This window comes from Cynara cardunculus (genome assembly GCF_001531365.2).
Source record: "Cynara cardunculus var. scolymus isolate 2C chromosome LG 15, CcrdV1, whole genome shotgun sequence".
Taxonomy (NCBI): Eukaryota; Viridiplantae; Streptophyta; class Magnoliopsida; order Asterales; family Asteraceae; genus Cynara; species Cynara cardunculus.
Genome location: NC_037542.1, coordinates 10,207,152 through 10,218,524, shown reverse-complemented (window position 1 = coordinate 10,218,524; position 11,373 = coordinate 10,207,152).

The window sequence follows — 11,373 nt, the reverse complement described above, 5'->3', positions numbered from 1 at the left end:
ATATTTAATTTAATTATTAATTATATATTTTAAAAAATTATGAATTAATTCGAATACGTGAGTTTGATACTTTTATGTTTATTCATATTATATTTAACGGTTATTTAAAATCACAATTTAATAGAAATTTTTCTAAAATTTGTGTAACAAATCCAAAATTTATAATAATCAATCTGAAAATTTTTTAGCCAACATATTATATTATTTGTTCTTTGATCATCTTTTTGGTATTAATTAACATATTATATTTTTTAAAGTTTTATTTTAATTATATTATGAAATATTGTAATTTATTAATTTTTCAGGATGACCTTTTTGGTTATTTTACATGTTTATAAGTTAGTTTCTTATCAAACATGATTTATTCAACAGCTAGTTTGTCAAACATAGTCTTAATCATTCAAAAAGAGTTTTATATTTTCCTTTTAAAATAAGTTTTATTTTATTTTATCTTTTAGAACGAGTTTTGTGAATAAAGACACGTTATTTCAATTTTTATTTTTAAGAAAATATACATCTTGTTAGTATAATTTGAAAAGGCACTTTCGATTTTACATGACTCATGTCTATTTATTTAAGTTTATATATATATATATATATATATATATATATATATATATATTAGAAGGATACTCGCGCAATGCAGCGAAATACATCTTGATTTTAATGTTTCGTTTTATATTTTGGGTCTATCAATATTATGATGATATGTGGTTTTGAGAAAAAAAATGTTTTTATTTTTGAATGAAATATAAATTTGAAGATTTCATAAAAGTTTAAAAAAAATAAGTGATATTAGTATTAAATTAACTATTTAAAAGTTCTCATTTTTATGTAATTTTCTTTGATTTAAAATTTTATTATCTATACTATATTATAAAGCATTTGACAAGAACTCTTAAAAACCATTTTTTATGCGTAAAGTACTGTTTATTAATGCATATTACTTAAAACTCAAGATTAGAAGTAGATTGTACGTAAATACAACTTAATTAAGCTCCATATCTGAATTCGTGTAACTAACTGCAGATAAACATAATCAAATACAGGATAAACATCTCATTTTAAATATAAAAAATCTAAAATATAATTAGGATAATCATTGAGAACAAAATACTTAATTATTGTTTTTATAAAATGTTATATTATTAAACCAAAAATAAATTATGTCGTTATTAAACTTAAATTAAATTATAATAAAAAACTAAATTAAAAAAATTACATAAAAAATGAGAACTTTTAAATAGTTGATTTGATATTAACATTGATATTTTTTTTTTCAAAATTTTATGATATCTTCAAATTTATATTTCATTCAAAAATAAAATCATTATTGCTTTCTTAAAAACACATAAAATCATATTATAACATCGACAGAGACAAATAATAAAATAGAACATTAAAATCGAGATGTGTCTCGCTGCATTGCACGAGTACTCTTCTAGTAATTTAAAAACGAACTAATTTATATTTGGTTTAACAGTATAATTTTTAATAAAGATAATAATTAATTATTTTGTTAGAACTCAATAATTATCGTAATTATATTTTAAATGAGATATTTATTCTCTATTTGATTATGTTTATCCGCATTTAGTTACACGAATTTAAACATGAAGCTTTAATAAGTTGTACTTATGATTGTAATCTTAAATTTTAAATAATATGAATCAATAAACGGTACTTCATGGATAAAAAACTATTTTTAAGAGTTTTTGTCAAATGATTTATAATATATATATATATATATATTGTATTAAATATGTTACATAAAATATAATTTGAAATGAAATACATTTTTAGATGTAGTTTACCCTTATTTATTTCAGATTTTAATATACAAGTCAAACTTTGTATAGTTATAAAGAAATGGAGTATTTAAAAAACAAAAGCCGGTGGTATATATAACTTAAAATATCTGGTTTCTTCACTTAATTATTACATTCCTTAATTATCAGTTATCATATTCCTAAAATATTTGGTTTCTTCACTCAATTATCACATTCATCAGATATTAAGAAATATTACTTAAAGTTCATACACGAAAAACATTATGAACTTTAAACAAAAATCACTGTTTCGTCTATGAAATATCTGATTTCACTTATGAACTTTGGTAAAAGAAATGGAACAATAAAAGTTCATAGATGAAACCTAAATCAAAACCATAAATGCATCAAAGTAATTTCCATATATGAAACCTAAATGAAACCCACTTATTTTAGGGATAAATGGAGTTATAATTATCTTCCAAAAATACGATATAATTTGTTCCAGAATTACCCTTGACTTAATTTCATTTAATATGTTTTATTTTTAATTAGTTTATAACCTTTCACTTAATCATAACCATTGATCAAAAAAAAAATAAACGGCTCAAATGTGTTTGTAAAGTCTACATGAATGCATTAGTTAGCAAAAGTATATGTCATATATATAGAGGTTCACGTGAGACCAAGGGTTTTTCGTGAGACCCGTAAGACTAATTTATGTTCATTGATCAACTTTATAAGTTAATGATCTAACGGTCTAAAGTTATACGGTGATAATTTTGTGATTATTGAGAAGTCTCGTGGCAATTTTGTGATTATGAATGTTCAGATTGTAGATCTAATCCAAGAGTTGAGAATTGATCTTACGGGTCTCACGAAAAACCATTGTTCTCACATGATCCCAAGTCTATATATATATATATATATATATATATATATATACATACAAAGTTAGATTTGGTGGTTCAACAACCAACCTAATAAATATGTCACAAAAGAAATCAAAAGGATGCATGAAGTAAGGTTAGTTGAAATTAGGTAATGTTTTAACACTACTTTTAATTTTAAACAATTACATTTCAAAAGGGTATTATCTACAAATTCAAAACTTTTTTCATCAAACTTGATTGATAGAAAAGTCATTTTACAAACAAAGTTTCTTGGTATAAAGTCGGTTAAAAAAACCCTGATACTTATAGGTTTAGTTTGTCGAAAATACATTGATTGAGATGTGGGATTTTCAAAATTAAAGCATTGTAGATAAAATTGCTAATCCTAGAAAAAAAATAGTACAAGATCTTTAAAAATCCCATTACAAAAAGACAGACCTTTAATGAACATGCAGACATATTCATGTACGGGGGATGGGGGTCCCTTGCCACCACTGGGTTGTCTTGACGTAGTAGAAATTTTTATGGCCCTTAAATGTGCCCCCATTAATTAAGATTTAAATTTTTATGTCCCTTCATCTTGTCTCTCGACTTCTCTCTCACTCAACTTGCCACATCGAATGGATTCTCAAATTCCCACTCATAGTCAAACTCTCAATCGATCTCATCTTTTGACTATGACGGACTCGCAGCCCCTCTTGCCTTCTTGGATTCGTGGTTGCTTAAAAGGGCCTCACTTTGAACACCTCGATCTCAAACAGACTCAAACCCTAACTCAGACTTCTAATTTGGTTCAAATCAGTCATATTTTGTACTCTTGTTGGTTTCAATTACTTGATTCATGAATCAATGAACTATTGTGGTTGGAATATGGATCGCTCCCGTCTCCTCTGCTATTTCTTGTTTCTAATTAACAACCCATGTCCTATCTACCCTTTCTTGACTCATTTAGTCAATTACTCCTTCAGTAGTTTATGGTTTAATATTTGCTTACTTGGTGCCTTTGTTAATTATTTCATTTGGTATGTTACTAATCATCTGATTGTAATGTTGCAATGTTGATGTGATGCTACTTGATTTGTTGCAATGCTGTTTCCTTCATTTCGTTTGGTCTGGTTTGTTATTGTTGCTTACAATTTACTTGCTTTCAGTTTCTAAAGCTTCTAGCAGTTGGTTTTATTAAATTCTTTGTGAAGCAAATGATATCGTCGAGTTGGGCAGAGTAGGATGTTATGTAGTGTAAGAAATTCAAGGGTATGATGATCGTTTTATTGAGTTAAACATTGAATTAACAATGTGGTGGCTTTGAGTCCTCGTGGTTTGTTTTCTCAGTTTAACAAATTAGACTTATTGAAGCCGAGTGAATTGTATCCATATGATTTTAATCAAACGAAAATGATGACTCGTGGGTGTCAACTTGACATCTTCTATGACACTGTGCAATGAGACGAAATGATTTGCTAACTTGAACGGTATTTGCCGACCTTGTTAAATCGAGAGTGGAAACAAGAAAACATCGTTCTTATCTTTTAGTGTATAGATTATTGAAGATACTTCGGGTTTTTGCCCGTTGCAAATGCACACTTGAAAGATATATTCATACAATTAAACTTGTCAAATCAAATTTGTACAATCGCATTGGTGACGATTTTCAAACGTTTCGGTCATTTCTTAATGTTATGAACGGATATATGATTATCGCTTCTGAAAAGATGAAGAGATGTAAAAAAAACATTGTATGAGGTAAATTGTTTATCATGCTTAATAAAACTCATCCCGTTCGTTTCATAATAAATATCCACAATGAAAATGGCACACAGTATAAAGTATGTAATTATTTATATGTTTAATTAGGTGAAGGACGATTTTACCCTTAACAATAGAGATAAATTTTCTCCATCTCATGGTTAAAAGGTAAAATAGACAAGTAGAGACATACTTTTGAAAAAAGGTTAATTAAATGTATTCTTATATCTATACTATATTATAAAACATTTGACAAAAACTCTTAAAAATCATTCTTTATGCATGAAGTACTGTGTATTAATGCATATTATTTAAAATTTAAGATTACAAGTAAATTGTGCATAAGTACAACTTATTAAAGCTTTATTTTTTTAATTCGTATAACTAACTGCAGATAAACATAATTAAATACAGGATAAACATCTCATTTTAAATATAAAAAATCTAAAATATAATTAAAATAATCATTATCTTTATAAAATTTATTGTTAAGTCAAAAATAAATTACTTCACTAAATCGTAAAAACATTATATTTCTCAAAACCACATAAATCGTATTATATCAACAATGACAAAAAAAAAAAAAAAACGAAACATTAAAATGAAAATATATCTCGCTGCATTGTGCGGGTACCTTTCTAGTAATGCTAAATGCATCATTACTAATAATTTCTTCTCACACACATCTACATTAAGAATATAAGAAACATTAAGACTTACTTTCTTACATTCTTAATGTATGATTTGACTTAATTCTGACATAAAAATATGTGGATATAACATTACCTTTTTTATAATTAACTTCTATTATTTTATATTTTGGAATTTATTTTATACCACTGCTTTTAAAATTTTCAAGATTCTCCACTGTCCGATATTTGATACCTTGTAGAGTAAGAGAACGATCATTTAACGATGACATGATTCAAAATATTTGAAAGTTATTATGTGATTTATGATTATTAGATAAAGAATCGATACATCAATAAGTAATTAATGTGATCGTAATAAAATCAAGACGTTATTTTCAAAACATATCATAAATATTAAAAATCATTTTAGATTTGACAAATAGACCATATATTGATATTTATATCTATACTATCTTATAAATCAGATTTATCAAAAGTCTTAAAAACAATTCTTAATACAAAAAGTATTATACATTTATGCACAAAGTCTTAAAAGTTTTAAAAACAACTCATAATGCATTAAGTACTACTACTTTATTTATTTAGTTTTAAAATCTCTTAATCTACAATTAAAATAACATATAGTACAAGTTACCAATGCACAGTATTACCTTTTATTTTCATATTTTCAAGATATTTTTGACACCTTTCACTCATGCTTTCACCCTCTCATACCTCTATGTCTTCTCATCATTCCCCAATGTGAAATTCAAACTGATATTCACCATCTAGAATTATCGATCTCTTGATTATTTGTTTTTAGTCTAAATCGAACATAGTTTTTGAGTAGTTTAAATATATTGGATTTTAAACTGTCATACAATTTTTTTTCATCGATAGATTGTAATTAAAATCATAACTCTTATTTATTTAATATCTATTAATATGTAAAAATTAAATATAACTTATATTATCATTAAATCTTTTCTGATAAAATCAATGAAACTTCAAAATTAAAAAAATTCACCAAATAATATTTATTATAATAGGCACGAAATGCATACCAGCTATGAGTCCAAACACTGCTTTACTTTGTCCGCCACGTGGACCCCCTCCGTCCATTGCCGGCTTCTCACGCTTGCAAGCCTCGCACGCACACAATATAAAAATCATGAATCTTAATTTTTTTTTCATATATCATTTATATTCATCAATTATATAAATACATATAAATTAAATAAATTTAAAATAAATAAAAATCTAATGTATCTTAATTTTATTGGCTAAGACCCTGTTTGTTTTTACCTAAAAAACACTTAATACCCTCTTATGTCTGAATCGGTCAGACCTTAGGGTATTAAGTGTGTTTGTTTTTTTTTTAATTAAGAGCTTAAAAGCTCTGATTATATCTGAATTATTTAGAGGTAACATTTTCACTTAAAACCTCTTAATTGCTTTTAGAGATTCCAATGCTTGCAAAGAAAGCCTAGATTTCAATGATTCAGATTTCAGATTTCAGACGTAAAAACAAACAGTCTGACTGATTCAGATTTCAGACTTCAGCACCACCTCTTAAAATTCAGAAGTGAATTCAGACTTCAGACTTAAGCACCTCTTAAAAAACAAACGCCACCTAAGACAAAATAAAACGTCTGAATTTAGATCAGATGATTTCTATACTTGCACACGTGCCACCATTAATTCAAAGGATCCCATTTTCCACCATTACATCAATCACCCAACCTCTTGTCTTTAAATTTTTAGGAAAATCGATCAAAATAAGAAACGTCTACCGACATATTTTATATAATTTATTTGTTAAATAGAAAGTCAGAAATAATTTTTTTAAGAACACTGTAAAATTTTATATAAAATAATAATAATTCAATCTAATAGGTGGAAATGAATGAAAAATTAATTTCTCTTTCTCTATATAAAGTTTTATAGAGAATTCTTTATATCTGGAGTTTTCTTTATTGTATGGAACAATATAGAGAATCTGTTAAAACAAAATAAACAATAAAAGTTGGAAACGCTCAAACGAGATAAGTATTTATTAATAATGTTTGAGTAAATTACATTTTTGGTTCATGCGGTTGTCGCTTATTATCAAGTTTGGTTCTTATTTTAAACTAATTACAGTTTCAGTCGTTGTGGTTGCTATTTTGTTTCACTTTTGGTTCCTCTAGGTCTCAATTTGTTTCTGATTTGGTCCTTCTTGTTAACTCTGTTAAAAAAACGTCGGTCTGTTAACGAACTCTTTTAACTAGGGTTAGTTGGAGGGACCAAACAGTGAAACAAAATGACAACAGCAGTGACCAAAACTGTAATTAGTTCAAGATAAAAGACGAGAACTGATGGTAAATGGCAACCATAGGGACTAAAGGTGTAATTTACTCTTAAATTTTTTATTTAAATTCCAAGTTCATTGAAATTTCAAAATGTCATGCATTTTATATTAAAATATGATTCTGTTAGCCATCAAAGCACGAAAGCCACCAAACACATTTTGCAAGCCGACTCCTTCTAAATTATATTTAATTTAGAAAAACCGTGAAATAGACATTTGTAAAATCTTGAAAACTTTAGACCAATTAGAAGAAGTGAGTTAGAAACGGAATAAGAAAGAGCCATTTGGCTATTCTGGTCAATTCATCTATATTTTAGAGTAAATTACAAATTTCGTCCAGTAGATTATATGAAAATTAGAGATTGGATATATTTTCTTGTCTAATCTTTTAATCGATATCCTTATGGTTTCAATCTTGTTACCGTTCAGGTCCCTTACCATAAGCCTTGTTATTTTTGTTCCGTTAAACTCCTGTGTGCCTTCTAGGTAAGGGACATTTTTGTCATTTTACTATTTTCTTTGATATTCTTTTTTATTATTTTACAAGCGTGATTTATGAGTGAATTTGAGATTGAAGGTGATCAATGATCAAGATCTTTTTTCTTTTTTTAATTAACCAGGATATCCAACCCGCTATACGAGCCGACTAATCTCAGGACGACCACCTGCTTTGCAGATAACCCGGAGTCACCGCATTTGAACCTCCGTGGCCATAAAGAGATTTTTATTCCTCATTGGATTTGAACTTGGGACCTCCTGTGGTATTTTTGACATTTGGAGTCAAATTCAAACAAATCAGACACCACTCTTGTGGTTAGATCAAGATCTCTTCTTACGCTTTTCAGTTTAACTCTCATTCTCACACAATCATTCGTCTATATATAGGGGGTGTTTCATTTGTTTCCTAATATAATAGTTTGTAAGAATTAAATGTTCTGTATTAAAAACCACCTTTATATATATATATATATATATATATATATATATATATAGACTTGGGATCATGTGAGATCAATGGTTTTTCGTGAGACCTGTAAGACCAATTCTCAACCCTTGGATTAGATTTACAATCGTCAGATCTGAACATTCATAAACGCCATGAGACTTCTCCATAATTACAAAATTGTCACCTTGCAACTTTAGACCATTAGATCATTAGTTTATAAATTTGATCAATGAACATAAATTGGTCTTACGGGTCTCATGGAAAACCTTTGGTCTCACGTGAACCCAACCCTATATATATATATATATATATATATATATATATATATAAAGAGAGAGAGAGATTCTTTTTTAACCGCCTAATTAGTGACTTTGTTAACCAAGATGTTTTCGTCGCTATCATATTTGATATCATCTTACTTAATTATCTCATTTACTTAAAATCATATTATTAATTATCTCATTTACTTTGTTTAAACTTTTTTAGATTTTTATATTTTATATGAGATGTTTATTCTATATTTAAAATTATGTTTATTTACAGTTAGCAACGTTTTATATGGCATGGGGCGTAGCGTGGCGGCGAGGTCAAGCCTCAAGGCTTACGAGTTAAAGCGAGACTATGATGTTTTCCAATACATGACTTAAAGAGGAAAATCTAAATATAATATTCTATTTGGTAATCAAACAACAAAATCAAAGTAATGAAATCAAAGAACAACAAATGAAAGTAATCAGACTATTTTCCATATGCTGAGAATTAATTTAGGATTTTTTCCTTTTTTCCATTTTGTTAATTAAGTATTTGGTCCATATAAATTATAACATAATATTTTACATTTACTCCTATTTAAGTTTTAAAATTTTCAAATTTCCTCCCACGCCATAACGGGACATGACCCGCCATAACGGGACATGACCCGCCAAGGGGGTTAACGTGGCGGCAAGGTTGTACCTCAGTGTCATGGAGATGACAAGACGCATATTTAAAATATTGAAAGTTAGTTGCACGAATTCAAAAATAAAGCTATAATAAGTTGTGAGCGAGGTCTCAAATTAACTTATTGGTCTTATGATATATCTCAGTATCGAAGATGTTACATACAATTTATTTATAATCTTTAATTTTAAATAATATACATTAATAAACGTTATTTTATATATACAAATAAAATTTTTAAATTTTTTATTAAATACTTTATATATTGCAGAGATAAAGAAAAGATGTAGTAAGATTGGTGGAGCCACGCGGTTTAAAGTGAGCTCGTGAGTTGTGTGTAGAAAAGAGGCGGCGCGATTAACGCGGTAACCTGGGTGTCTAATTGGGTAATAAAGCACAATGAGAGGGGCATTTTGGCCCAATTTCAATTTTTGAGAAAACCAGCTTCAAACAAAATGCGTCGGTGATTAACATATTCAGATAATAACTTTATTTTATATCAATTGCAATTAATCATATTTATACAACTAATATAATCTAATTAATTAAAATATTTATGTAAATGATGAAAATTCATTTATTATAATTTAAATATTTATAAAAGATTACTAGGGTTCATCAATTATGATTGATACTTAATATTAAAAAAACAATCAAAACTTTTATAAAATTACATATTCATCAAATTAAATAGACGGTTGAGATTAAGTTGTATTGATTATGCAATGTAAAGAGTTGCATAATAACTCATTTCTCTCTCTCTCTCTCTCTCTCTCTATATATATATATATATATATACTATATTATAAAGTATTTGACAAAAACTCTTAAAAATAATTTTTATGCATGAACTACTATTTATTGATACATATTACTTAAAATTCAAGATCACAAGTAAATTATGCATAAGTACAACTTATTACAACTTCATTTTTGAATTTACGTAACTAACTATAGATCAACATAATAAAATATGAGATAAACATCCCATTGAATATATAAAATCTCAAATATAATTAGGATAATTATTAGTTGTAACAAAATACTTAATTATTATCTTTACAAAAATTATATTATATTACTTTGTTAATAAATCTAAATTAAATTATAAATAAAATATTGAATCAAAGAAATTACACAAAAACCAGAACCTTAAATAGTAAATTTGATATTATATATTTTTTTTTCAAATTTTTATGAAATATTAAAATTTATATTTTATTCAAAAATAAAAACATTATCGTTTTCTCAAAACCATTAAAAACGTATTACATCGACATAGATAATAAATTGAGATATATCTCGCTATATTATGCGAGCACCCTATTAGTGTGTGAGTGTGTGTATATGGACTCATTCAAGGGATAACTGATTAGTTTGTAGTAACCGTGAGATCTAATCTCAACCACAAATCAAAGGTTAAATTAGAAAATCAATAATTTTGATAATTTTAACTTAAAATATTAATTAAGGCATTTTAGGGATCTAATAAATATCATCTCTCCAGAGAATCTTTTTTAGTGAATCTTATTCCGATGAACCTTATGTGAACACAAAATACACACTATGATACCTACAAACGATATTCGATGTGATACCCAGATATACATACAAGATGCACAATGTGATACCCTTTGTAAAACAATGAAAATAACGAAAATACACATTATGATACATTTCATATAACAAAGAAAATATATTGTGATACACGTGAAACATTGTAAACATTATCACTATGATATATTTTGATTCACAAACGTTTTTAAAATACGATGCATAGTAGATAATTGATATACTAGGTAACTAATTTTAATTAAATATTTTCTTCTAAAAAATTTAGTTAAATATTTTGATTAGTTGTCAAAAATAGAATTACTATATTACCCTTTTAGCTTATTTAAGAAATATATTCTTAAATATTTCAAACAAGTGGTTCACATTAAATCTCACGGTTACCACAAACAAAACAATTCTCATTTAATTAGGCCCCTATATATATATATATACTAGGAAGATCCGTTGGTAAATAGTAACCCAATATATATATATATATACACACACACACACACACATACATACTAGGAAGATCCGTTGGTAA